This window comes from Tursiops truncatus, chromosome 7, assembly GCF_011762595.2.
Source record: "Tursiops truncatus isolate mTurTru1 chromosome 7, mTurTru1.mat.Y, whole genome shotgun sequence".
NCBI classification, from domain to species: domain Eukaryota; kingdom Metazoa; phylum Chordata; class Mammalia; order Artiodactyla; family Delphinidae; genus Tursiops; species Tursiops truncatus.
This window is the reverse complement of record NC_047040.1, coordinates 8846764-8874719: the sequence shown is the minus strand read 5'-3', so window position 1 is coordinate 8874719 and position 27956 is coordinate 8846764. Positions and strand designations below refer to the sequence as shown.

Here is a 27956-nt window from a genome sequence, read left to right as displayed (position 1 = left end):
GGAAGGAATGAGCACTTTATTACCCGGGGCCATCGCATGCTACATGGAGGTTAGGTCTAAAGTTAGCAAATAAGGTCAAAAGAGCTCAGAGTTTAAATCACCCTTGAGACGCCATCAGGAAGACATAAATCTCTCAGTAAGCCCAGTGCAATGATACTTCCTCCGCAAGATCTCCCTCCTCAGACCCCCGCCCCCAAAGCTAAGGGGAGGGTCTTGGTCCTCTCCCCAGCCCCAACCCCAGTCCTCTGCCCAAAACTTGAGGCTGACAGGTGCTTGCTCAGGGATTCTTGAGGTTCACACAATATGTCCCCAAAAGAACCCACATCTAGAATTCTCAGAAGTAAGAGGTTCTCCATCCCCTCTCAGCCTCTTCCGGGGCTGCTCCTCTGTTGCCATGGCAGCCAGGGTACAGTCTGGCAAATCCTCAGAAAGACCAGCAGGCTGAGGATGAAGCCAGTGAGAGACACAGAGGAGACCTCAAGGCAGAGAACAGAAATCGGAGGCCTGTAGGAACGGCCCAAATTTTAAACAGCGCTGAAGTATGAGGGGATATACCCTCCAGCTCCAGGCATGAAAAGGGAAGTGCCCTAGGCTGGTAGATCCTAAAACTACCAGCCAAGAAAGGACAGCGATTCCTCTTACTCCATTTTTTCTCTATAGTTCGATGGGTTTTCTCTATCTTTTTATTTGCCAATTTCCAAACATAGAGAAAAATGGAAAGAATAGGACAAGAAACACTCGTGAACACTCCATCTAGATTCAACAATTGCCAATATTTTCTATCTATCAGGATTTGGGAGTGAATTTAGTCATGGGGACACATCAGCCCTAAATGCTTCAGCTGCATCTCCTAAGAATGGTCCATTCTCCAACATAACCACAAAACCAAGTGTAATGGGTATTTGAATTTTAAAAAAAGTAACAACTTGTAACTAATATTTTTTTCTAAATAAGGAAGCTTTGCATGACTAGAAAAATAAGGGGAGGCCGGGAATTACAGAGTAAAATCATACCAAGCCAAGCCTAGAATGAAAACCTTCTAAATTGGGCTCTCATCACAGAAAAACAAGTGAGCTTTTCAGCTCTGCCAAACATCTACCCAGGAAGCCTCTAGGTATATATTTAACAGCAAGTCTCCAAATCATGTATTTATATTTCCCAAAATAATGTTTTGTGAAACTAGAGATGTTCTGTAAATGTATGCTTATCACATAGTAGGTGCTTAATAAATTCAAGTGCAAACTGCCTTGGGGCAGCAGATGGTCTTCGGAGCCCACCAGGTGGGCTGCACGGGGCTGGCTCATCCTGAATCGGCCCTAACTCAGCTTCACAAGAATGGCCTTTACTTAACCAAAGATTCCTCTGGTCCCATCAGCCACCAGCTCTACACGCTCTGAGACCTCCTTAGGCACCCAGGTCCTCCCTTATCTTATATAAATCCTAATTTGTTTGTGGCCCATATCACCATTTAGCTCCTAATTTGTCCTCTATTTTCTCCCCATGGGTTGGTCTTATTTCCCCAACCAGGGCTGCAGACCCTCCTCTTTCTGCCGCAGCTCAGAGCTCCCAGCCAGAGTTGGCTACAGACTCCAGGCAGGTGACGGATCACAGAATCCTTGGCTCCTGACAAGCCAGGTCCCTAGCTAAACCCCTTCCCAACACAATCTCATTTAATCTTCACAAAACCCTATGACGGGAGACCTAGTTTTTTTGATTTTTGTTTTTTTTTGTTTTGCGGTACACGGGCCTCTCACTATTGTCACCTCTCCCGTTGCGGAGCACAGGCTCCGGACGCGCAGGCTCAGCGGCCATGGCTCACGGGCCCAGCCGCTCCGTGCCATGTGGGATCCTCCTGGACCGGGGCACGAACCCATGTGCCCTGCATCGGCAGGCAGACTCTCAACCACTGCGCCACCAGGGAAGCCCGGGAGACCTAGTGTGATCCCCAATTTATAGACGAGAAAATTGAGGCTCAGAGAGATTAACAGAAGTCACACAACTAGTTAAGTAGCAGAGGCAGGATCTGAACTGGTCACTCAGAAGCCAAGGCCCAGATTTTTAACCAATGGGTCTCAGAGATGGGATGCAAGGCGAAGGGTGCTGCGGCGGTTCCCATGCAGATTGGGATGGGAGTGGGTGAGGGAGGAGACGACTGAGGCTACACGCATGGAGTTGCTGTTCCAGCGCCGCAGTGATTCGGTTCCCAGTGCAAGGTTTGCATCCTCCTACAGAGGGAGGCCCACGGAGCTGGAGACACAATTGTCTCTTCCAGCCTAACCCTTGGATGTCACACAACAGGTGTTCCATAAATACTCAGTGATCACAGGCAGGTATGAAGAAATGTGACTTATTTCTCCTTCATCACCCCCCTGCTTCCCAAGCAAATGTCCAGACAGCAGAGTGCAGGGGAAGATGTGACCTCCATTTGTGTCCCCTTGACAACTGCAGGGCGCCCCTCTCCGCTGGTCCAGTTGTGTCCTGACATCCTGCCATCGTCTCCTGGGGAACAGTTTCTCCACAGCAGACAACCAGAGGGAGAGACCCCACATTCTTCTGGAATATGTAGGACAGCTGTGGGGTTACAAGGGAGGCCAGAAATGGAGCAGGGATGGTGGGACTTGAGACACGAGAATAAAGGGCTGCTCCCAACAGACTCCTTCATGGTGTGACTCATTCATTATCCAGAAAATATGAAGCAGGAAACAAAGAGGAGATTTCAGTTCTTTTTCTCAAGCAGCCAAATAAAACTTTTAAATTATTATTATTATTATTATTATTTGGAGCAAGAACTTTGTACATGATGAATGTATGAGTAGAAAAGTATGCGATGGGTTTGAAAAATATTAGTGAGACCTGGAACTTCCACCTTTGTCTGTGTGGTTTCTGCCTAGGGAAAATTTAGGATTTGTTACTAGAGTTAAATAAAGAAAAAAATCTATGTGCTATTCAACTTCCACAGGGGAAAAAAAAAAAAGTCTTGAAAGTCAGACTATCACCTTGAAAAAGAATTCTAAATTACTTAATCCAGCCCACCACCCCATGCCCCTAAGTTAGCTTTCAGCAGAACGTGCTTTCCCCATCCCGTGTGGAGACAAGGGAAGAGCCAGCCCAGGGAATAGTGAGTAGCTTAGCGGAGGGCAGAGAGAGGGGAGCGAGGGAGCAAAGCAACCCAGTGTGTGCCCCAATCTGGGGGAAGCAGACAGGATATAAAACAGAGTGAGGTGGGGGGAAGAGGGAAGCTACTGCTCCACCCCCCGGCCTCCCCACTCCTACTCCTTATTCAGGCCTCTGCAGAGAGGCTGCCTCTACCTGCCTGGGTTGCAGCTGCATCCGTGCCAACCAGAGGGGGCATCTAGGTTAGCTGAGGCCCACCCCACATTTGAGCTTGGCCAGATCCGCCCTTGGATCCTGGGGCCACAGGCCAGACTTTGTAGGAGCTGCGGGTCTAGACAGGGTGCTTCCTGGAGGGGCCATCATAGCACAGGAGTTAGGGTGTGAGCGAACTGCCAACTCAGAACCAAGCGCAAGCACCAGGCTGACCGCAGAGGGGCCTCCTGCCCCAGCAGGAGCTGGGTGGGCCACTCCATGGTGTGACACGCCTGGGAGCACTGCAGGCCACAGCGTGGTCTCCGAGGGTGCAGCAGCCACAGTGTTCAACATCACTGCCCTGTGCCCTTGCTCTGCAGAGCTGGCCTGGGGACAGTGGGCACATACGCATAGGGCCAAGAAGCCTCCCAGAACAAAAGCAACTCTGACCCTGGCCCCCTGGGCCTATTGACCCTCAGCATCCCAAGGGCATCTCTGATGAACTGAGGCGGTCCCAAATGAGGGCTAGTGGCAGCAAAGGCCTGAGAGGGGAATTCACTATGAGGACAGGTGGTGACGTGATTCAGGACCCGGGTTCAACGGGAAGGCTTAGCCTGCGGGGCTCAGCCTGTGGACTGACCCGGCTTCTCCTGGGAGTAGCGTTCAGAGACAGAGGCTGAGAGCGAGCCTGTAAACGGAACATTCATACCTCAGTAGCTGAGGGTGGGGCTCTGCTGCCATCGGGCTAAAAGCGGAGCAAGGGCACCATCCCAAGTGAGAACAACGAAGCCTTCTTCTGCAGGGAACGCTTTCCCAGCAGCATCTCCCTGTGGCAGGGGCCGAGCCACCCCAGTCAAAACGAGGGATAGATTGAAGTCGCCGTCATTCACTGTCTCCCTGACATTTGGAATCCTGTGCCAACCTGGGTGCTTGTCGCCAGGTCCTGGCCCCTTCTGTCCCTCTGCTGACCGAGATCCTAAGCCTCTCTCCTGTTACAGACTGAGCTCCTGCTCTGTGTCTAGTGGGATTGACTGCAAGAGGGGCTTGGCTGTCCGGTTACTGGGAGAGGCCTCCACATGGCACACCCTCCTCCTGGGTCTATGCTGAGTTCCAACACAGGAGTGAGTGCCGGTGTGTCACCCAGCCTCAGCCACCCCAAAGCTCGACTTTCACCCACTCAGTATTTGTATGCCTGGGTCCCTGTACGCTCAGCCGCTGCAGCTGCACCCACATCCAGAAGCCTTTCTTCACTGAGGGCAGCCAGTCCAAGCATACGTCAGGATATTCCCTCCTTCTGAGCCTTTGCCTGTGACACCCTCCTTCCTCCTCCTACCTGGATTCGCCTGGCTAGTGCTGAGAGACACTGCTTAGGCACACTGGCTGCAGAAAGCCGTCTCAGAATCCCTAGGATGGACTAAACTTCTCCAGCACCTGGCACAGACCTTACTCCTAGTACTTCATTCCTTCAACAAATACTTAAGTATCTACTATGCACCTGCCCTCAGCCCTATGGGTGTAGCAGTGAACAAAAGAAACAAACAAACAAAAATCCCCACCCTTATGGCATCTGCATTTCAGAGTGTATGGGAGGGAAACAAACATAAATTAAATAAATAAGTAAACTACATGGCATGTCAGATTTAGAGTTCTATGAAGATACACAAAGCAGCAAAAGGGATGAAGTATCAGGGGGTCATTTATGTGTATCTCTCGCTACGTGCTCCTGGGGGACGGCCATTTGGTTGGGTTTCTCCTTGGGGCTCCAGGCCTAGCCGGGCATCCTGCTGACTGGTCCTTTTCCCCAGTGCTGTCACAGGCATGGCCACTTGCCCCTGGAGAGCACCCAGATCCCCTGAGTATCTGAATCCGTGATCACCAGCCAGTCTCCAAGGCGTGAGGGCCTGGGGAAAGTCAAGACACAGCCTCCACATGACCCTGGGACCACCCAAGGAACATTAGCTCAGGCTCTCTTGAAGCCAATTCTGGGGATCCAGCCAATATCATTTCTGTGAACCCTTATAGAAGAGGACTTCAGGCAAAGAATCAATGGACACAAAATTCTGATTTTCAACAAACATGTGAATCACAATGTAGCATTAACGCTCCGATGCATCAGAAGAAAGCCCCGCCCAGGTAGCTTCACAGGAGCTACTCAAAGAGGCTAGCTCAGGACATGCGGAAGAGGACCCAGCTTTAGTGCTTCTTTCTAGAAGTTTCCTTTCATGGTTTATTTTTTAAATCAGCTCTACCAGAGATGCGTATCATTTCCTTGCTGGCCACAGCTCCAAGAGGTCCCTTTCCTACCCCCAACTCTAATTTGCCCATGGATCATCCCTTACCCAAAGTGGCCCAATCACTTTCTCCTGGGGATGCAGGAGTGAGTCCCGAGTCCCAGAGGTGCTGCTGCTTAGAAGCTGGCTCGTGGACCCTGCAGCTGGGAGGTGACATAGGCTGGGGTCAGTGCCACATGCAAAGGCAAAGCTTCCCAGCTGTCTTGGGGAGAGTGTAACAAGTGTGCAGAGGGGTGGGGGCCGTGAGAGAGAGAGAGACAGAGACAGAGAGATGGAGAGGTGGAGAGAGACAGAGAGACAGAGAGAGGGAGAGAGAGCGGCTGGGTCTGAGGTGCTGTGTTACATGCAGCGGTGGAGGCATGCCCAGAAGGGCAGCACATGGCTCTGCCTGAGGATGCCAGACGGGCAAAGGTTCCTGGCAGAGAGGTGATGCCTAAGGTGAGCACTGAGGATGAGTAAGAATGAGAAGAGACACCTGAGGCAACATGGCGTGTACTGGAGTCTGCAATGACTAGACAGTGAGTGAGACTGAAGAAAGAGCAGGAGCTGAGACCTGCGGGTACATACCCCGAGGAACTGGGACGTGGTGGTCAGCCATGTTCATGGAGGAGCAAGAAATGCAATCCATATGTGATAGAATACTTTTTTTAACCTTTACAGGCAGTATCAGGGCTAAAGATATCAATATCTATCAGAGCATTGGTAACATAGAAGTGAAAGAAATTCTTAGATGGATGAGAAATGACACAGAAGAGGAGGGAAAAGAGCACCACGCCGAGCATAGAACTCCAAGGAGCAAGACTCGGGTCTTAAGATCCAGAGCCTCCATCAAAGAGTCTTGGAAGAGGGCTTCCCTGGTGGCGCAGTGGCTGAGAGTCCGCCTGCAGATGCAGGGGACGCGGGTTCGTGCCCCGGTCCGGGAAGATCCCACACGCCGCGGAGCGGTTAGGCCCGTGAGCCATGGCCGCTGAGCCTGCGCGTCCGGAGCCTGTGCTCCACAATGGAAGAGGCCACAGCAGTGAGAGGCCCGCGTACGGCAAAAAAAAAAAAAAAGTCTTGGAAGAATTGGTTGATTGACTAGGAGGAGCCAGGCGAGAGGCTGTCTTGGAAGCCAAGGAAGTGAGAAGTCTGAAAAATGAGAGTGTGGTCACCATGTCACATCAACAAAGTGACCCAGGAAGATAAGGACTGAAATGTATACAGGGCCTTTGCACAGGCTGTGAGTTTGTCTGGAATGCTCCCCCCAACACACACACAGTGTTCTCCAAGTTCATTCCCACTCTTCCTTTGGACCCTGACCTAAATGTCACTTTCCTAAGGATGCCTTTCCCGGCTCTTTGCCTGGTCAGTTGTCTCCCTGTTTTCCCTCACAGGAACATGTGATTCTGTGAAGGCAATTACCACTAGCTACGGGGTCAAACCAAGGTCTCAGTGGACAAGCACAATAGAGGCTTATTTCCCCTAAATGTAATGTTCAGTGTGGGTTGGGTAGACCCCTTAACCCTGTAGCTCCACCATCTACATGGTGCCCACGGTCATCAAAACAGAACAAAGAGAGTTGAAAGAGATGCACCTCAGCTCTTCAAGTCTTTCCCTGGAGGTGATACACACCATGTCCACTCATGGTCCTTGGCCAGAATTAATCACTTGGGCCCAACTGAAACTGCAAGAGCGGGGGTGTTGGGAAATGCAGGGGAGCACACAGGATACCGGGGGAGTGCTAGCTCAGCTGCAGCTCTTCCTGAGAAACTTTTATCACACTTGTCATTCTCCAGTAATTTACAAGCTTCTTTGATGACAACCGTCTCCCGCATTAGGCTGTGAACCCCAAGAGGGCAGGAACCGTGCGTGTGCTGGCTTATCACTCATTTTCAGAGTACTGTGTAGTGGGTGCTCACTAAATATTTATTAAATCATCCAATGAATAAACAAGTAAGTGGGAAGTAGCCTCGGCAGGTGGGAGTTCATCTCGGGAGACACAGGACATCAGTTCGGAGGGAAACAAAACTTTGAAGTCTAAGGGGTGATGTTGAGTTTGGGATCAGAGGGGCAGCACATTTTGATGGAGTAGGGCGACAAGACCTGATAAGGAGAGGGGTGGGTAGATTTCCCCAGCAGCTTCTAGCCCCCTAAATCAGCTTTTATTAATCCACTTGGCAAGGGCCATGGCCCCTCCGCTGCTGCCTCAGGGTAAGAGATAAAGAAGCCAGTAGCTGGGGGAGAAGGGGAAGCCTGCATGGCCATCACTCCTTCCCCTCCCACCCTCCCCCTGCCAAAAATAACCTAGCGACAGCAGAATGGGCAGTCTCTATAATTAGGCACCGTGAGGAGGGGACGCAGTCTCAAAAGGACACTTGCTTTAGCTCTGTCAGTTGTCTGAAAGCAGAGGCTCTTTTATCCAGGACAGATGGCTTAGGGACTGGTTCCTGAGACACAGGCAGGCAAGGAAAAGGAAACCAGTCAGGAGAAAAAGCCTTCAAACGTCTGGAGAGGCAATGGACTCTGGCACAATCTAAAGCCAGCTCTGCCTCTGATTAGCTCTGTGGTTCTGGCCACATTACCCAGCCTCTATGAGCGTCAGTTTTCTCTGTACAACTCCTCACCATCAAGTCTAAGACGCACTTTTTTTTTCCTTCACATTTTAACATCTCTGAAATTAGGATGCAATCTGCAATCAGTGTCAGGTTACAACACAGCTGACAAGGTGTTGTTGGGGTTTCTTTGTCCTTAATGTTACACAGAGTAGCATTTGATTTGATGAAGTGCAGCATTTCCCTTTTGCTTTAGGATCAGCAATCACATAGGTGAAGCCTCTGGCACAGGACCTGTGCAGAGTAGTTTCCAAAAAATTTGCGATTTTAATACTATCCCTTCAAGATTTTAAAAAACAGTCTTAAAGTCTTTGTGAATTGTTTGATTCCTACCCTCAGACTCTGCACAACTGTCATTACGGGCCTTAGGAGGTGCCCTTGCACGGCTTGTTGGGGGAAGTGCTCTGATGTGTAGGCAGGACTGGAATACAGACTAGAAGACGGGTGCGGGGCTGTGGGGGGGGCAGGGGTAGAAAACAGAGAGGGATTAACAGGAGGAGAAATTAAAAGTGAAGTAATAATCGATCGTCTCCTTGGAACTTTACAGTGGCAACTGAAATGTGAGTGATGCCGGTTCCAAGCCTGGGAAAGGCAAATGAGCTCAGATGAAGTGATCGAGCCTCACGAATGACTCAGCAAGGAGCAAAGAAGAACATGCAGAACAAATCTTCCTGAGCCTTAGAGAACCAGAGGCTAAGCTCCGCCAGACCTGGAAGAGTTGAGAAGCCATAAGCTTTGGTTACTGTAAAGTTGGAAGTTGAAAATCTAAGACTTTTTCTTTCCTTTCTTCTTTTTAACCGGAAGAGAGAGACCGTTGTTTGGTGCAAAGCTCCCTATCAATCTTTAAAGAAAGGAAGGAACACTGTTAGGTACACGGCAGTAGATCTGGAAGGAACGCCTGCATTTACCCCCGGTAGAACCCAGCTCCCTCTGCCCTCATTCACCCCACACCCAGATGATTGGTTCAGTATGAATTGTATCAGTTTTGTTAAAATTTTGTTAGTGTGTGAGTATCTGGGTATTTGTATTTGACTTTAAGATTTGAATGTTTAGTGTGCTTTTCGAAATGGCTTTTAGGAAAGGATTTCATTGCTTAATGGAGCAGGGTAATATTTAAAGTAAAATCAGGGTTTGATCTGCACTGATCTGGAAAAGTTCTGCAGGATGTCAAATGTTTATGGTTTTACAGGTCCCAATTATAAGAATCAGGGAAAGACATTAAAACATCAAGATAGGGGCTTCCCTGGTGGCACAGTGGTTGGGAGTCCGCCTGCCGACGCAGGGGACACGGGTTCGTGACCCGGTCCGGGAAGATCCCACATGCTGCGGAGCGGCTGGGCCCGTGAGCCATGGCCGCTGAGCCTGCGCGTCCGGAGCCTGTGCTCCGCAACGGAAGAGGCCACAACAGTGAGAGGCCCGCGTACCGCAAAAGAAAGAAAAAAAAAAAATCGAGATAAATAAGCTTACAGAGAAACTTGTGTAAGTAGTGACTCAGGACATTCATTATCTTAGGAGAAGGGAATTATTAATGAATTACTTTAATGGTAGAATTGCCAACTGTTATGTTACCTTTATGGCTGAATAGAGCAAATGTGAAAATGCTCAGTTTTGTTTATAATTCAGCATACAATTGTGTAAGTGTGCCCAATTCCACTCAAGGAAAGTATAAAGTTGTATAACAGGTTTATATTTAGAAAATATAGATCATACAAAAATGCAGAACTGAGTTTTTTATCATAAGATAGCTTGGCAAATAGCAACATGCTTAGAAATACTTTCTATGATGCAATTTGTCCTTTAATTTAATCAAGATGACTTTTCTTTAGAGATCATTTTTGTTAAAACAGTCAGTGATGGAACTTACATTTGAAACAGTGAGATAGAAATTGGGCTGTTTTAATGTAATTTTAATTTAAAACATTCCATAGTGTTAGAGCTTATTTGCTTGGTAATTTGAATGAGAGCATGTAATGATTATTGGTGAACTTGATGGGATTTTATGTTTTTAGCGGTACCTCCTCTACCCATAATCTGGCCTGTGCTCTGACGTGGTTTGCGATGTAATCACTGTAAAAGAGGCCTGGGCTACTGAACACTTGGATCAACTTAGATCTACAAAGAGATTACAAACACTTTTTGTTGTTGTTGTTGTTGTTGCGGTACGCGGGCCTCTCACTGCTGTGGCCTCTCCCGTTGCGGAGCACAGGCTCCGGATGCGCAGCCTCAGCAGCCACGGCCCACGGGCCCAGCCGCTCCGCAGCACGTGGGATCCTCCCGGACCAGGGCACGAACCCGTGTCCCCTGCACCGGCAGGCGGACTCCCAACCACTGCGCCACCAGGGAAGCCCTACAAACACTTTTAATGAAGATGTTACAGTGTTGATACTTTATATATTTTGAAAATAATTTTTATCTCTTTTCATATGAAACTTGTCTACGGCATAGTCTGTCCCTATCCCTGGCTGGTTCCACAAATGACTGGAAATTTACTTGCATGATCCTGGGAGTGGCTAGTAGAGTGTGCTGTGAATATGGAATTGGTATGGCTGGATGCACTGGGGTTTGCAGAAGCCACACCGAGACTATACACACAGATCCTCAGCCTGGAAGAAATCAAGTTTCAGTTTGATGAATTTGCTCTGGGCCATCTCCAGGACACTTAACGTACCTTATGTACCGTTCCTCAGACGCCGTGGCAATACAAATAACATCTTCTGTATCACTCCTAAAATAGCCGGAGATATTGCAGTTCCTTCTTGGAGGCCCTGATGGCAAGTGGAGGCCGGGTGCCAAGTCCATCAGCTGCATCTAGCTGCACCAATCTGGGCATGTACCATGGTGCATTGTCACTCAGACCATGCCTGGACTGGAGAGAGTCTTCTTCATTCTAGGTCTGAACAATTCTTTCTGGAATCAGTGGGACTAAACCACAGTAGCCGGCAACTTCCCTGAGCTCTCTTCCACCGTCACAGGATCTTGGGAAGGCCAGATTCCAGCCCAGGCTGATGCTTGAGTGAGGGCTTGGTGTCTCCATTCTAGTCCCTGGAAGGCTTTGACCCCTGGATCCTTCTTCTGGCAGAGGTCATTGGTCACCCTTCAGTATGAGGTCGGGTATACCTGTATTGAGGCTTGTCCTACCTGCCAAACTCAACCCATTTTGGAGAGGTAGGGAAAGAAATGGGTAAAAGACAACAGGTTAATAGAACTGAACATCTTCTTGCCTTTCTGACCAGCCCAGCATGCACTGCCTGGGGTGGGTCAGTCAGCTTCCTGTGCAAGTGTTACAGGCCACCTCCTGCTATACCTCCCTCACATTTATACACATTCATGTTCACTCTCACATACACTCACTCACCTGTATGCACCACACACACACACACACACACTCCCACCAGCCAAATGGACAAACCACCCAAGGGAATCATGCACTTTCCTCAACTTAATAGATGCTCTTTCCCAACTATCCCCTCCCAGCCCCCAAGAAAGATGTCATTTACAGAAATCAAGATCCAACTCTTCACCCTAAAATCAAGGACAGAAAGGATCTGGCTACCTTTCATAGGTAACTATGATCTTTTTCATGACAAATTACAGGGTGTCAAAGAGACTTCTAAACTCTGGTTCACACCACTATAGACAGATAGCACAGATGAGTCCCTGTACTGGGCTTCCCCTCTGCCACCGAGAGCACACCTACAAGCTCCTCAGCTGCTGTCTGTAACCCGTATTGGACGCCCCACTGCTCCTGGCGCCACCCAACTGGAAACCGTTGGTCTCAGTCTCACTTGGATACTTGAACATAGAGCCTCGTCCAGTTCCTGCAACCAGCACTCTCCTAGGTAGGTGTCCTTCAACCAGATTATACAAGACGCAGAGTTTGAAGAGTATATTCATCTTTTGAAGCTCAGGTCTTCCGTCCAGGACAACCTAGAAGAAACTTACAATGGGGAGTTAGCAAATCCTTGACCACACCCAGCAAGGACTGATGTCATTGTAAAGAAGAAAAACTGGGAGCTCCAGCTAAAACAGGACAGCCCTGAATGGGGCTGGGTCCACCAAGACAGGAGACATCAGTCTGGAAGGGAAACTAGGATATAACTAGGTTGCATATTCATACAAATCCCATGTAAGTACTTTGAGCCCTCAAACCCCTGCCTCTATTTTTTCTCACCAGGCCCAGACCCTGTATGGTGGCTATCAAGGTGGTCACAGTAAGAGACTCACTTCCAATCATTTTCAATTCATGAAGTCAATTTGGAGGAACCAGTCCATCCATTAAGCTGGACATTCTGAGGACAAACAGTTCAGATGTGGGCCTGTGGGCCAGCAGAGAAGGCCTTCTGGACGTGCGGGGATCAGTCCAGGTCTTCAGTGATACTCTGAGGCCTGAACCACACCAGGTGGGTTCTGAGGACTCACAGGTGTAGTCCTCCAAGGCCTCCTGGTCAGGGGCAAAGCCCTACTTGACTGATGTTCTGACCCACAGTTATTTCCTGGACCCTGTCTTTACACTACGTGCGGGCCAGTGTCCCCTCCCCCAAAATGTATATGCAAAATACTTAAGGTTGACTTGACCAGGTTTCTGCATTCAAGGGGCAAAACTCTTATACATCAGGAATAATATTTCTCTGGTTGCCATAGGTATTCAAAAACTCACCTTTGGGCTTCCCTGGTGGCACAGGGGTTGAGAGTCCACCTGCCGATGCAGGGGACACAGGTTCGTGCCCCGGTCCGGGAAGATCCCACATGCCGTGGAGCGGCTGGGCCTGTGAGCCATGGCCGCTGAGCCTGCGCGTCCGGAGCCTGTGCTCTGCAACGGGAGAGGCCACAACAGTGAGAGGACTGCGTACCGCAAAAAAAAAAAACAAACAAAAAAACTCACTTTTTCATTACCATCCTGTCAACAGACTTCCTCAGAATAAAAGGAATATTCTTTGGACCCCCAAATTAGCAAAAACTCCTCCTCAAATCACGATCTTATCTGCCCTCATCCAAGCCTATTCTAACTCAGCCCACCCATGTCCGCCTGGCTTGGAAGCCTCCCAAACATATATACGGGGCCAGCATGTTGCTAGAAAACTTTTGCTCTGTTGCCAATTTTTCAAAGAATCTAGTTCTGTGAGAAACCAACTCCCAGGACACAGATAACATTAAAAGAGGTTTTAAGGCTTGGAGAGATGAACTTAACAGAATCTGACATACTGGGCCTCAAAGGCTAACGACAGCGTCTGGAAACAGCTCTCAGAGACAGGAAAACTCAGCCCTGGTCACTTAGAGTGGGCACTTAACTTTCAAAGATGGGGTTTTCAAACAGCTAGCCTAGGCAACCTCTCAGCTAAACCTTTATCATATGAGCCCAAATAACAGGAGCTGGCAGAGGCCAGCCTAACTCAAGGAAGGTGCTCCATTCTAAATAAATTATAGCTTAGCACTCCTAGAACCTCCAGCATGACCAGATACCAGCAACAGGCCAGTGTTGCATTCAGCAGCCCCTGGACAAGGTCCTGTACCATTGGGTAGGGACTTCCAGAGGACAGGGGACAGGGGAGGCTTGCTCTGCCATTATGACCCCTTCAGCATGTTCCCTGGGGAAGAGCCAGCACACAGGCCTGTACTTCTGCCAGGACAGAAACCCAGACACATCCAGATGTGAGGTTTCTGGCAGAATATACTCAGGTCCAGGCAAGGGCCAAGAAGACTCTAAAGGCTCCCTATTCCCCTTGGATGCCAGAGGCCCCTGAAAAACTGGACCCTGTAATGGTTGTGGCCTCTCGAACTGCTGGTGTTACGGATGATGTCACCAAGACAATGCACATGATCTCCTGGACCAGAGCCCATTTCCAGCCATCACAGCCCTATTGGTCAAGGTTAGATTCTAATCCACCGACTACCTAGTGGCCTGAGTTTGCACCCCAGTTCTGGAAGCACAGTTCAAAGCCCAATGAGTGTCAATCCACCTCTCTGTCCCCTGGTTTTATTCAAATAATAAGTGAGCCAGAGCCCAGAGAGGTCCTACCATTGCTATACACAGAGATGATTTTTAGCCAGAATCCATTCTGCTTAGTATATACTTGTAGAAATAGTGTAGTTCTGGTGAATAAACATGTTTAATATGACTCCTGGCTGCATGTCACATAGTCAGCATGACCCATGCCCTCATCCTGCCTCTAATGAGCTTTCTAACTTTGTCAGTTTTTTATGACCCAGGACACAATTTTGTACAGTAAGTACAGATTCTTAAGCTTCTTAAAATGGCTCCTCAGTCCCAGGCACTGTGCTAGGTCTGGGGACAGCACAGAGAATACCCAAGGGCCCTGAGGATTCTCACGAGCTTCCTGGCTATCATTGTCCCCTAGGACCTCGCCCCAGACATGCTTGCTTCACCAAGGGGAATCATATCTGATACATTAAAAAAAAAAAAAAAAAAAACACCACGGATGTCTAGATCTCTCAGGCTACAAGAGAGACAGTTCCAGAATGGAGACATCATCTGGTCTCCTCGCCCTTCTCAGCATCATGCCCTTGCTGAAATCTGGAAGGCCTCTTTCCGATTCAACTTCCTGTGAAGTTGCAGAGGTGGTGAATCCTGTCACATGCTGCCATCAGAGACCCCTGAGGGTACATGTTCTGCCCAGTGGAGCCTTCCCTGCCTGCCCTCGCTCCCCTCCAGGAAGAGGAATCAGACGGGGTCAGGGTTGGCTAAAGGCCTGTACACCTTTTACTTCCTGGCCAGTCTTTCCCCTGGACTTTCCCTCTTTGGGATCTCCCCTCCTCCCAGCTTTTAGGGCTGCCTCTGGCATTTCTGACTTTCAGATTCACCCTTCGCTTCATAATGGTCAGTCCGACAGCTCCCCCGTGAGCAGCACCTGCTGCGGTCCAGCTCTGCCTCAGCCTGCGCCCTGCCCGGCCCCTGTCCAGCTGATGTTAAAGACATCCCTGGGTGTGTTTACCCCCAGCTCATCTCAGAAGTATCTCACACTGATTCCTTGCTGTCCCATTCAACATAGGACGTGAGAGCTTCCTTCCGTAACTCCAACACTACCTGAGGCAACTAGGGCCATGCTGTCCTTCTCTGTTTACTCATGTCCTGAGCTGTCGAAAGGGTGGTTGTCCTCAGGAGGGCTGAACAGAGTATCAGGGCACAGTTGGTTGTTATTCCAGCCGGGCAGTCGGGGGCAACATGCCGGCTGCCATCAAAGGGAGGTCCTCACTGGAGCTGTGACAGAAAAAATTCACCTGATAATTAAGAAGATGATTGATTCAGGTGATTGCAATAAGGAGAACATCCACTGATGAGGAACGTCTCAAAGAAAAGGAAGGGGACCAGGGGTTTTAGAGAGGCAGGTAAACAAGGGAGCCATCTTGGAATCTTACAGGAGTCATGAGAAAGGATGGAGTTGAGACTTCCCTTGGAAACTCTGAGGGCAGTGTGGTCCTTTGTGGTTAGCTGGTTTGTCCTTTCCAAGGCACAGAGGGGTAGGGGGGATTTCTCAAGCATCACTGCTGAAGTTGCATAGAGCTCAGGTAACGCTCAGTAATGTCAGTCCCGCCTCCCCGTTCCAGATGACTATCTTTTGTCACTGAACAACTCAGAGGCAAGCATAAGTCTCCCAAGGGGCAGGAAGCAGGGCCTAAGAAACAGTCTCTCCAGCGTTCTCGCTGGTGTTGTTCTTCTAAAACTGGTGGCGCATCTGTTGAGAGGTGGGGCAGAGGTCAGTTGTTTTATGGTCCTGAAGATCAGATATCTTAAAAGAGGGATGCCTGAAATAGAGACATAATAGTATAAGAATTGTATTAAGGTAAAGAGCCAGGCGTTGAACCTTGAGAATTCACCAGTCCAGGGGATTCTAGAGGAGGAAAATCATGCAGCACCACTCCTTGAGTTTCTCAAAGCTAAGATGGCCATACTCTTGGTGATGTTGTGCGTCGTCTTGGCTACCTTTCATTCACGGGCACGTGTGATCCAAGTATTTTGTTGGCCTTCCTTAGTGGTCCAGCAGCAGCTTGTCCAGGGAGAATTCCAGCCTGTGCATGGTCTGCTGTGGAGCTGGGTCCTTAAAGGTTGCTGCCGAGTCACTAGGCTACAGCTTGCAGAGCTTCTTCAGATTCTGGGGGGAAAGGCCAGCTGCAAGGCAACCTGAAGTGCTGATAGGGATCCAGGTAGCCAGGTTTTAGTTCTTGGTAATGCTGAGTCAGGCAGGAGGGAGAAAAATTTGAAAAGTTAGTTTGGAAGATTGTAGTCAGATATTGAAGAAAACTGAAAGACTTGAAAATGTGGTAAGGATCGACAATTTTGACAAGGCAACAGATCCAGTCCAACTTAAAGGAAGGTACCAAAACTGGTTTTTCCATGAGGGGTGGGGGAAGGAGGTCAGTGAAATCTCATCAGACAAGACAGAGTCTGCACAGTCATCAGCTACCTGCAATGTACAAAGAATTGCAAAAAAGAAAAAAACTCAAAGGCAACAAACAGGGTGAGAGTCTGATAACCTGGAAGGGTGTGCTATAATTGAAACACAAATTTTCTCTTTTTTGATACCCCTCTTTTGACAAAGATAACCTCAAAGAAAGATTTTTCTTGATCACAAAATAAGGCTGGTTTCAGTAGATTTGGCCTATTTACATAGGTACCTCCAGAATGGCGATCTTCCACATAGGCCTGCTTAAGTTCGTTTGCTGGAAGTTCTAATAAGGTATCTCAGATTGGACTGTTGAAAGCCTCTTCAGGCTAGGAAGCCAAGCCTAGGATTTGCCATCAAATTCACCTGCAGTGCTCATAAATTTGAGCAAATTCCTCTCTTCTCAAGGTTGCCCAATTATCCTAAGGCTCATGGGCCTGCCAGGAAGTGACCTTCCTTACTCACCTGTAAGGCTGGGAACTCGGCAAACAAGTACCAGGTCAGTTTTCCCAAGAAGGCTTTGTAACCATTGGCTCCATAAAATCAACTTTAGTTCCTTAGAAGTGTCAGGTCATTTCTGATCAAATGAACATCATTCTCAAATATGATATTCCAGGCAAAGCCTTGGGGTCATAACCAGTGCTTCCAATTTTGTCCTGTTAAAAAGGAAGACAGATTCTTATTGAACCTATGCAAATAATTATATTGCCGTGAAATTAAGAATACTCACAAGACTTTCTGAATTTTGGAACCATCAAGGAGGGAGCATAAGATATTTACACATGGTTTGTTTCTGGTTAGCAAAGCATAGTCTACTGAATTATTATGAGTTATAGATAGCTTTAGGAAAAGAGAATGGAGTTCCTTATATACCTAGAAAACAGAACATTAAAACAACACCAACAATATTCCTAACAAAACCCACCATCACCCCTCATTCATTCATTCGGTCCTAGGTAACTAATTCTTGTTCCCCTGGATTTTGGTTTTGTATTCTCATGAATTCATCTGTGTCTCAGCTCGAATTCTAGAAATCCTGACTCAGCCCACTGGTATGGTCTCACAGTTGTCTAAATAAGGCCACCAGAAGCCTGTACCCCAAAGTGCCTAGCACAGTCCTTTTCCACAGGACTCTGAGACAGCGCTTCTTTGTCAAAGACAAGCACTCTAGTCTATAGCTGATTGTAAGTGCTTTCAGGGAAGCATCAGAGAAACCCAAAAAACTACCTTTAGATGACAAAATAAGATGGCTGTGGTTAACCTGTTACTGACATTTTCAAAAGTGAAAGATAGGCTGGGAGTTCATAACAAGAATAATACAACTGACAAGGAAATTTGGTTGTTTCTACAGCACAGAAACCAAAATAATAAAGTCAATCCAGAAAATGTTTTAGGTAAAATATCTGTTAACATAACGAGTAACTCTATTTTCAAAGAAGAGTAGACATTATATCTAATTTATAAAAATGGAGGAACATAATCTTCAGAGGAAAAATATCTTCAGATATAACATATAGTAATCCTGACATAATATACACTAAGAATATATAAAGAATATCAAGTAAAGAGACCCTGTAAATCTGGAATTGGTCCTAAACCTCTGCATATTAATATAAGTCCATAGTAAAGGATATTAGTTTCCAGTTGAAAACTGCCACTGTAGTGGTTAAATTCAAATTAAAGAAGCTATGGCTGAGTTACCATTTTAGGAAATAGCTAAATTATGCCTGACAACACCTCCTGTGGTTGTCTACAGTTGGTCCTGTGTCCATGGGTTCTACATCTGTGGATTCCAGCAACCGAGAACAGAAAATATTCTGGAAAAAAAAAATTCCAAAAAAGCAAAACTTGAACTTGCAGCATACTCGCAACTATTCAAATAGCATTTACATTGTATTTGCATAACATTTACATTGTGTTAGGTATTATAAGTAATCTAAGGAATACGGGAGGATGTGAGTAGGTTATATGCAAATACTTTGCAGTTTTCTATAAGACTTGAGTATCCACAGATTTTGGTATCTGTGGGAGATCCTAGAACCAGATCCTTGTGGATACTGAGGGATGACTGTACTATCAGGTACAGCAGCACCAAGAAACAACAGGGCCAATGAGAGCATTGGCAACGCTCTAGGAATTTTCCCCAGAGCATATAGTTCCTGAAATCCGAATTTAATTACAATTTACCAAACTGATTTATTACCCTGGGACATGCTAAGCAGCATCTCTTCTGATTTAACAACTCTTCCTATGCAACTCATCAGTAGTAACCATCAAATAAACCCAATTATTTCCTGCCTTTTCTCTTTTTACAATGAGAGAACAAATCCTTTGTGTTTTTTCCTTTGGGAAATCTTAAAGACAGTCTTGGGTGCAAAAGGTATTATTTAGGATCAATTTGGGGTAAGACAAAATATCAAAAGTTGTCAGGATATTTGAACACCTGAATACGGTAGGATCATGAGTTCCTGAGAAATAATACTTGGTACTTACTTAAAGTGACAAGAAAGGATTTTAAAAATAAGCATAGGAGGTAACGTGATTGTAAAGAATCTTAGCTCTTTCCTAAGTAAGAAAACTTTGTTCTCTTAAAGAATCGGGGACATAATAAAGTCAGCATAAACCATAAAAAGTTATTCTGGCAAAACACAGAATCTTTGTTAGCTTGGCAAACCACACAGAAGGTACAGAATAACCTTTTACAGCTTCATATTCATTTCTGGTTGCTGCTCTAACAAATTTGGGAGCTTAAAACAACACAGATTTATTATCTTATAGTTCTAGAGATCGGAAGTCCAAAATCAGTCTCACTGGGTTAAAGTTAAGATGTCAGCAAAGCTGGTTCCTTCTGGAAGCTTCAGGAGAGCATCCATTTCCCTGCTTTGTCCAGCGTCTACAGGCCCTTTTCATTCCTGGCTCACGGCCCCTTCCCCAATCTTCAAAGCCAGCAGTGAACTAGCTTTCAATCTCTTTCAGTGTCTGTTGTCATATCACCTTTTTCTTATTCTGACCCTCCTGCCTCCCTCCTATAAGGACCCTTGTGATTACACTGGGCCCACCAGATGTCCAGAGTAATCTCCCCATCTCAAGGTCCTTAACTTAATCACCTCTGCAAAGTTCCTTTCACCATGTAAGGTGACATATTCACAGGTTCCAGAGATTGGGCCATAGCCACCTTTAGGGGGCCATTAGTCAATCTACCAAACCTCTCACGAAGGGCAGACCAATAATTTTCTCATTTTAACGGAGAGAAAAACAAATTCTAGTTTTGTGTCCGTATATTTGATACTAAAACTCTTTTTAAAAAATCTTATAAATAAATCCATTAAAAAAATCCACCAAAACCTAGCCAGCTTTGACAAATAAAATCCCCTTTTCTAGACCTTCTGTACCTTTCTATATCTATTCAGGTTGTAACCTACACGTTCCTCTTTCTCATTATGGAAAAACCAGTCCGTTTACTTTAGGACAAAATTACTCTTTTTATTTTCTTAACAAAACACATCCTGCATACCTCAACTCCCGGAAACATTCCCCTGATTTTACTGAGCCACCATCTTCCCGGACCTCCACCCTCTTCTGTCTTTGCTATTACAAAGTGGGAGCCCTCGTCCTTCTCCTATGCTCCCATGAAATCTCCTCCCTCCTTAGGGACCTCCAGGCATCTGTGATTCCCTTCTTTTTCTTGTATCTTCAACTTCTTTAACTGTTCCTTCCCACAAGCACTTAAACGTGCTCAAGCCTCCGCTGTCTCCCAGACCCTCTCTTGACCAGGCCTTCCTCTCCACTTCCCTGTCTTGAAAGTGCAACCTCTACTCATATTTTCCCTCTCCATAGCTCCTGTTCACACCTTAAACCCACTGCCATACGAGTGCCTCTTCACCCGTCACTCCACTGGTACGGCTCTCTCCAAGGTCACCAAAATCCTCCTGTTGCCACATCCAACCGATAACTTCCAACTTTGTATCACTTGATCCTACTGTAGCACTAGCCTGCTGACTATTCTTTCTCTGGAAATGTGTCTGTGGGACATTATGCTCTCCTGGTTTTCCTCCTATCTTTTGACTTCTCCTAGATGGCATCCATCTAATGAATTAGCCCTATTATCCAACCAGTTGCCTATGTCAAAAGCCAGGTTTTCATCCTATATTCTATATTCTCCCCTACCATCTATAGCCTTCAAATCACCAACTACTGTCTTCTAGATATTTTTTTTTCCTAACTGATTCGCTTTTTTTCCATGCCCCCTAGTTCAGGCCCCATTTCTCTTGCCAGAATGAAAATAGCCTCCCACTGGCCTCACTACCTCTAGTCTGGCCTTCTTCCCACCCACAGTGCATGCAGGATCAGAGTGACGTTTATAAGTCTGAAGCACAGATCTGAGCTGGTCACTCCATGGCTTAAAGTTTCAGTGTTCATTCCACCCAACCTACCCCCATCGCCTTCATGTTGAAATCCAGTCTCCTTAACACGGATGATAAGGATCTTCAAATATTAGAACTTTGTTTATCCTTCAGCCTTATCTAGTGCCAAGTTCCCTCCGCGTTCCTGCCATTTGCGACAACATGGATGGACCTGGAGGGTATTCAGGTATTCTACTAAGTGAAATAAGTCAGACGGAGAAAGACAAATACTGCATGTTCTCATTTATATATGCAGAATCTAAAAAAGATTAACTCACAGAAATAGAGAGTAGAATGATGGCTGCCAGGGGCTGCAGGTGGGGGAAATGGAGAGATGTTCATACTATATCTAATAGACATATAATATATATAATGTACATATATCACATATGTAATGCTCATAGAGATGTACATATCTAATGTACAGCGTGGTGACTATAATTAGCAGAGAGTAGATCTTAAATGTTATCACCACACACATACACACAAAACCATAATTATGTGAGGGGGTGAAGATTTGAACTAACCTTATCATGGTAGTCCTTTTGCAATACATACATGTATCTAATCACCATATTGTACACCTTAAACTTACATATGTTGTATGTCAATAATACTTCAGAAGTCGGGGAAAAAAAGAAATAACAAATTAAAAAAATAAAATTCGCCTCCGCAAGCTCTAAGCTGTATATACTGTATGTTCACTGCGCTTTCCTGCGTTGGGTGCTATTCACATGATTTTCTTTGAGCATTTACCCCCATTTTCAACTGGCTAAATCTTATTTATACTTCAAGTCTCACTCTTCTGTAATTGCTGTTTTTTTGTGTGCCTTTCCTGGACCACAGGCTCACTGAATGCAGGGGCCATGTATTGGCCCACTGTCTCATTCCCACGGCTTGTGCCCAGTAATTATGTGCTCTCAATATGTATTTGTTGAATAAACAAAGTTTTAATGAGATTCAGAGCAGGTTTTGTGGGTATGAGGGTGTGGGAAGGGTGAATGGGTGGAAAGAGCAGTTAAACAGGAGAGTTACAGAGTTCAGGCTTCAAAGGTGGAATCTTGGTGACTGCAGAGACCAGGATGGCGCTAACCAGGTGGTTGGTGAGTAGAGTGGAAGTGAAGGTCACTGGGGCAGAGAGTATGAGGGAACCATGACCTAACATATCAGATGAGTGGCACTTATGTTGCCCTGGAGAAGTCAGGCACAGGGTGGGGTGGGGAGGGAAGCTGTGAGTCAGGCTTCAAAGTCCTTTCACGAGTGGTGTGATTAAGGCAGGGAGGTGCCTTTTTCGATGGCCCAGCTTCAGCAGAAGACAGGAAGGGAAATGAACGTGATGGAAGCATTAACACAGGACCAATACGGACTCCAGGAGAATGATGACCCTCCTGTGTGACTCTGAGGTCTGTGGACATAGCATGGGAGACTGAGGGGCCCCTGTAGAGAGGGTTTCAAGGTGAAGAGGTCAAGGAATTTCCAAGAAAGAGGTCATGTCCCATAGACTATAAAGTATAGAGTATATTATATAATACATATATATTATATTAATAGAAAGGGCTTGGAGTCCAGTAGAAGGATTGAAAAGGTATCTCCCCAAGGGCAAATTCAAGTGCTCAGATGGTCAAGTCCTCAGATGACGCTGCTTCTTTCACTTTGGCTTCAGAATTTGTTACAAACTCCTTTTTCCAGAAACTTCTGCCATCTTGCTGCTATAATTCTCAGCTGCAGTGGACTTATCCCAGTTAAAAGATTAATCTGGAATCCTGCTCTGACCCTTAAATCAAAGGAATCCAAACCTTGCATGTGGGATTATCCACCCCCGTGCATTCTTTTATTCTGTGGGAAATTGGGTCCCTACTTGTTTTTGTGGAATGTCAGCACAATAAAGCCCACCTTTTGGGGGACTGCCGTTAAAAAGAAAACTCTTAAAAAAAAATGCAGTGGGAGTAAACTCCTCATTGAACAAAGTTTCAAAATTAGATAAAACTTGCAGTCTGCTCACTGAAGAGGGCGAGGTGCCTCCCTTCCCTGGTAACTAGAGAGAAGCAGAGACAGCCTCAGGAACCAGCTTGCTCAGGGCTTGTCATCAGTTGATTTCTCTCTGAGCCTAGACAGCTATAGTTTTTCTAATAGCTTCTAATATGTTTGAGATCAATTGTCCTTGGTTGGAATGAACTTTACTTGTAATGTGTTATTATTTTACTTATATTTCATACTTTTTATTTAGGTTTTTCATATATATATTCACTGGCAAGATTATATATATTCACTGGCAAGAGTCACTGGTTTTCTTTGTGTGTGTGTTGCATTTATTGAGGTTTTGGTGTCAAGGCTATAACCAGAATAAGAATAATCCTCCCCCATCCCACCGCCAACTTGTTAGAAATGGCGAATCACAGGCCCCACCCTCGACCAAGGGAATCAATATCTGCATTTCATCAAGATCCCCTGGTAATGCACGTGGACATTAGTTTGAGAAGCTGTCCCAGGCCTTGACATTTACCGGAAACTGCTTCTTCCATAGTCTCATGGTAAGCAACCTGGCTCTCCTCCTTTCTAGCACCTCCTCCTTTCCAGCTCACTTGGCCTACGGTGCTGATTACACCATCCTTTCACCCATCATTCCTTAGATCCTGCTGCCACTTCCACAGAGTCTCTGCCCTCCCATGGCTCCCACCTCCTCCCCCATTTCCTCATTCCTTCCTATCCAGCTCGGAGGCAACAGTCAGCAATTATTATTATTACTTCCTTGTATATACTCTCGCCTTCCTTTCCCCTTTTTCTCTCCATGGAATTATCTAACAAAAATAACCCCGGCTGAATCCAAGTCTCCACCATCCTGCGCTGGCACCATCCCAGCAAATTGTGGCCTCTGAAAGACAGACTAATCCCGCTGACTGGCCCGTCTGTACACCTTCCCCTCTCCCCTCCAGCTTCCAACACCTCCACCTTGTCCACGCTCTAAGCTGATGACCTTGCTTGCTTCCCATTTCCCTGAGAAAAGAGAAGCCCTCAAAGGAAACGTCCACACGTTCTGCCACCTCATCCCCGGGGCTGCCTGTCCTCCGTCACTGTGAGGGAACGCTTGCCTTGCTGGTCTCCAAGGCCAGACCCGCCACTGTGCGCTGCAACCTTCTCTACTTGCTCACTCAAGGATAACTCTCCACAAAATGCTGCCCCACCCCAGTCATCATCAAATTTTCCCTCACTACTGAATCATTCCTCTCAACACGGAAGCTGGCTCTAACAGCTCCCATCCTCAAAACAAAACAAAATGAAATAAAACAAAAAATCTGTTTTGACTTCACTCTCCCTTCTGGCTGCTGCCCCATTTTTCTGCTCTCCTTTAGAACAAAGCTTCATGAAAAAATTGTCTGCACCCATGGTCTCTCATTCTAGAGCCCAATTCTCTCTACAGAGGTCTTTCTAGGTCTTATTCTTTCTAGAGACCACTCCTGTCAGGCTTTCCCACCCACTTCTGCTGAAACAGCTCTTCCCAAGGCCACTAGTTACCTCTGTGGCACTGACACCAATGACCAATCACCACTACTAATCTTACTTGAACTGTTAGCCACATTCAGAGCCATGGATCCATCCTCCATCCCTGATCTTCCAGCATGTGAACCTCTCCTGGATCTCCTCCAGCCACGCTGGCTCCTCTCAGCATCCTTTGCTGGTTCCTTGTCATCTCCCTGACCTCTCAGTGTTGGGGCCCAGGCTCACCCTTGGCCTTGTCTTTTATTAACCCTCTCTCCCTAAAGGATCTCCCTGAGTACTGTATTGAGATTTTACTTACTCTGAGGACTCCCCCAATTCTATCTCCAGTGCAGACCTCTTCCCCAAACCCCAGACTTCTACATCAAGCTCCCTCCTTGGGTGTCTCACAGGCAGCTCAACTTAATATGCCCCCAAATGTATTTCCAAGTTCCTCCCTTCATATCTGTTTCTGTTTAAGTCTTCCCCATTTCCCCAAATTGTATCTTCCAGTTGCTTGAGAAAACAAAAGACAAAGAAACACACACACAAAAACTTAGAAATCAGTAAAATCAGGCTTCCCTGGTGGCGCAGTGGTTAGGAATCTGCCTGCCAATGCAGGGGACACGGGTTCAAACCCTGGTCTGGGAAGATTCCACATGCTGTGGAGCAACTAAGCCCGTGCGCCACTACTACTGAGCCCACGTGCCACAACTACTGAAGCCCACGTGCCTAGAGCCTGTGCTCTGCAGCAAAAGCCACCACAATAAGAAGCCCATGCACCACAACAAAGAGTAGCCCCTGCTCGCCGCAACTAGAGAAAGCCTGTGCGCAGCAATGAAGACCCAGTGCAGCCAAAAATAAATAAACAAAAAAATTTTTTAAACGAATAAAATCTATCTTAAAAAAAAAAAAAGAATTCAGCAAAGTCATGTCAGCTCCCCCTTTTAAATGTGTCTAGAACACGACTACTTCTTTAGTCTTCCACTGGGCTGAGTCTGTCTTCTTGTCACTGGACTATTTCCAAAGCCTTCCAACTGGTCTGGATGAAACTCTCAGGCCCTTCAGGCTGGACTTCACACCACAACCAGAGTAATTCTTTTGAAATGTCAGACCACATCCTTTCTCTGCTCAAAACCCTCCAAATATCTCCCACTCTCATTCAGAGTAAAAACCAAAGTCCTCACTTTGGTCTATATGGCCTCCCTCTCTTCTTATCTCTCCTCTCTCACCTCAGGGCTCTTGCCTTGCTGGGCTCCAAGGCATCCCCACCTCAGGGCCTTGGTCCTTGCTGTTCCTTCTGCTTTTCCATACTCATAGCTCACAGCAGGCTCTTTCTTCAAGTAGCTTGCCCCCTGCGGGAGCGCTAGAAATAACAATACCCTGCACTCCCTCGCCTCCTTAGCCTGTGTGCTTTTTCTCCATAGTACTAAAAACCATCTGATATCATACATATGTTGGTTTATTTGTTGTCTCAGGAGCAGGTAATGTTTCGTTCAGTGCCCCACCACCTAGAACAGTGCTTGGCACACAACAGATACTCAAAAATAGCTGTTCAGTTACAAATTAAAAGCAAAGCAACAGAAAGAAATGAAAATATACATGTATGGCATTTTTATGTACCAGAGTCTGTTGTCAGAGCTTTGCGATGCATTATCTCGTTCAACCTCATAAGCCCATGGTACTATGCTATTATACTTCTGTGTGAGTGTATGTGAAGGAACGTAGGAACAGGGACAGGAAATAGCCCATAGCGACTAAATGGTGGAGTTGAGATTTAAATCCAGGCTTTTGAATCCTACCAATATGGGTCATTCGATCACTTCCTACACTCTCTCTCAGAGGATGCTAAAATGAGAGTTACCTGTCCCTCGAAAGTAGGAAGGAATGAGTCTGCACAAGTCAGCCCCCGGCCTTTAGCAGAAATAGAGCTTTGTTAAGAGTTCAGGAAGTGGTCGCAGACAGTGGACGTAGGATTCCTTCGGTTAGAGTTCTTAGAATGACGAGACCGGGCTGAGCACCAACATCTAAGCTGCAGGTGAAAGGAGAGGAACTCCCGTTCTCTGCTTCCGCTTTTGTCTGCTCCCCCTCCCGCTGCGGCTCGGCGCGGACTCCTACGCCCCGAGTCCGCCCGGCCGCCCGAGGGCGCCCGAGGCCGAAGGGCGCGTTGCGGCACCGCCCGACGTCGCGCCCTCGGCGGCTGCGCAGACGCACGTCAAAGCCGGGCTCGGGCCGGGAGCGGGGAGCGGCGCGGCCTGGGAGAGACTGAGACTCCGGGAGCCGGGCGAAGGCTGTGCGGGGCCCCGCAGCAGAGCCGCAGCCGGAGCAAGCGAGCGAGAGCAGCAGTGCGGCGGCCGCCGCGGGAGTCCCTGGGCCGCCGTCCGCTCGCGCAGCCGCCGCTGCTGCCGCGGGATCCTGTCACCGGGAGCAGGAGCGGGCGGAAGACAACGGAGGGGCCGAGCGCCCAAGCCGCGCCGCGGGGACCGAGCGAGCAGCCCGAGGCGGCGGCGGCCGAGGACGGAGACGGCGACGACGCGGAGGCGGAGAGGGAGCCGCCCGGCCCAGCCCCGTGAGTGGCCCCCAGCCCGACCCTTTTCGAGGCGCGGACGCCAGCCCGGCTTCCGCCTCCCTGCCCCGGCCCGTCACCGGCTCCGGGGCTGCCTCCATTTTCTCGGGTGGCGGCGGCGGCCCCAGCCCGGGAGTCGGCGGGAGCGGCCCGGCCTGCCCTCTCCGCCCGGCCCGGGCTCCTCGCGGAGCCTTACCCTCTCGTCCTCGCCGGCGCGGCGCCCACGGGCCTGCGGCCGGGTCTCCGGAGGCCCCGTGCTCTCCTGCCAGCTTTCCGCGGTTCTGTGGCGGGGCTGGCGGCGTGGGGGCGTCTGCGGCCGGAGCCGGGAGGACAGGGGAGTGCGGGCCCGGGTAACTGTCACTCCCACTGCACAAGGGCTCCGGCCACCTCGCTTCTGGTCCCTGGTAAACTTCCTGTTATCAGGAGGCGGATAGCATCTCTGCGTTCTTCAGTTCGGGAAAATGCCTAACCGATTTCTGGTTAGGAATTGTGCGGTCGGAGCGTTCCCGAGTTCGGTTGAACCAGCCTGCGCGCTGAGTGCGTGCAGGCGCCCTGGTCGGTCCGCGCCAGAGGGATTCAAAGGGGAACCCGGGCCCGCGGTCCCCTCCCCCGAGGAGCTTACGCTGTGGTGCAGGAGATAAGGCTAGTACACAAATAACCACGATACCGGGAAGGAGATGATAAGTCCTGTGAAAGAACTACAGAATGCTAGAAAGCTACCCAGGGAAGACCGGACTGATCGATCACTTCCGCCTAGCAGAAATCTGGAAGGCTTCTTGGGCGAGGCGGTACAAAGCGGGTCTTGAAGGCCCGACGGCATTTGGGAGAGGGGAGGGTTGCAGAAGAGAACGGTATGTGGAGGAGCCGCAAAGCTAGAGGACAAAGGTAAAAAGGTATAGTCTAGAAATAGTAGATAGTGCAGTTTA

General features: G+C 47.8%; 1 protein-coding gene and 1 long non-coding RNA gene across 14 annotated transcripts in view; one reads left to right on the top strand and one right to left on the bottom strand.

The window, feature by feature from the left end:
• LOC109548021 (uncharacterized) lies at window positions 1-27775 on the bottom strand. Of its 8 annotated transcripts, none has more exons than XR_012332949.1 (8): window positions 27227-27770; window positions 18289-18404; window positions 17053-17243; window positions 15563-16375; window positions 15231-15404; window positions 12846-12998; window positions 10857-12115; window positions 1-2571 (listed from the first exon to the last, which is right to left on the bottom strand). It is a non-coding gene; the product is annotated as an uncharacterized lncRNA (long non-coding RNA). The 8 variants fall into 8 exon arrangements; XR_012332948.1 differs by lacking the exon at window positions 1-2571 and adding an exon at window positions 2579-8897; XR_012332947.1 differs by lacking the exon at window positions 1-2571 and adding an exon at window positions 8894-9029.
• CAB39 (calcium binding protein 39) overlaps window positions 26729-27956 on the top strand; it is an 86825-nt gene continuing 85597 nt past the window's right edge. For 4 of the 6 annotated variants that reach the window (XM_073807140.1, XM_019923503.3, XM_019923501.3 and 1 more), the window contains exon 1: window positions 26732-27033. The gene's annotated coding sequence lies outside the window, so the exon portion shown is untranslated. Of the gene's footprint in view, window positions 27034-27956 lie in introns of all 6 variants that reach the window. The other 2 variants (XM_073807141.1, XM_004315141.4) reach the window with 2 other exon arrangements.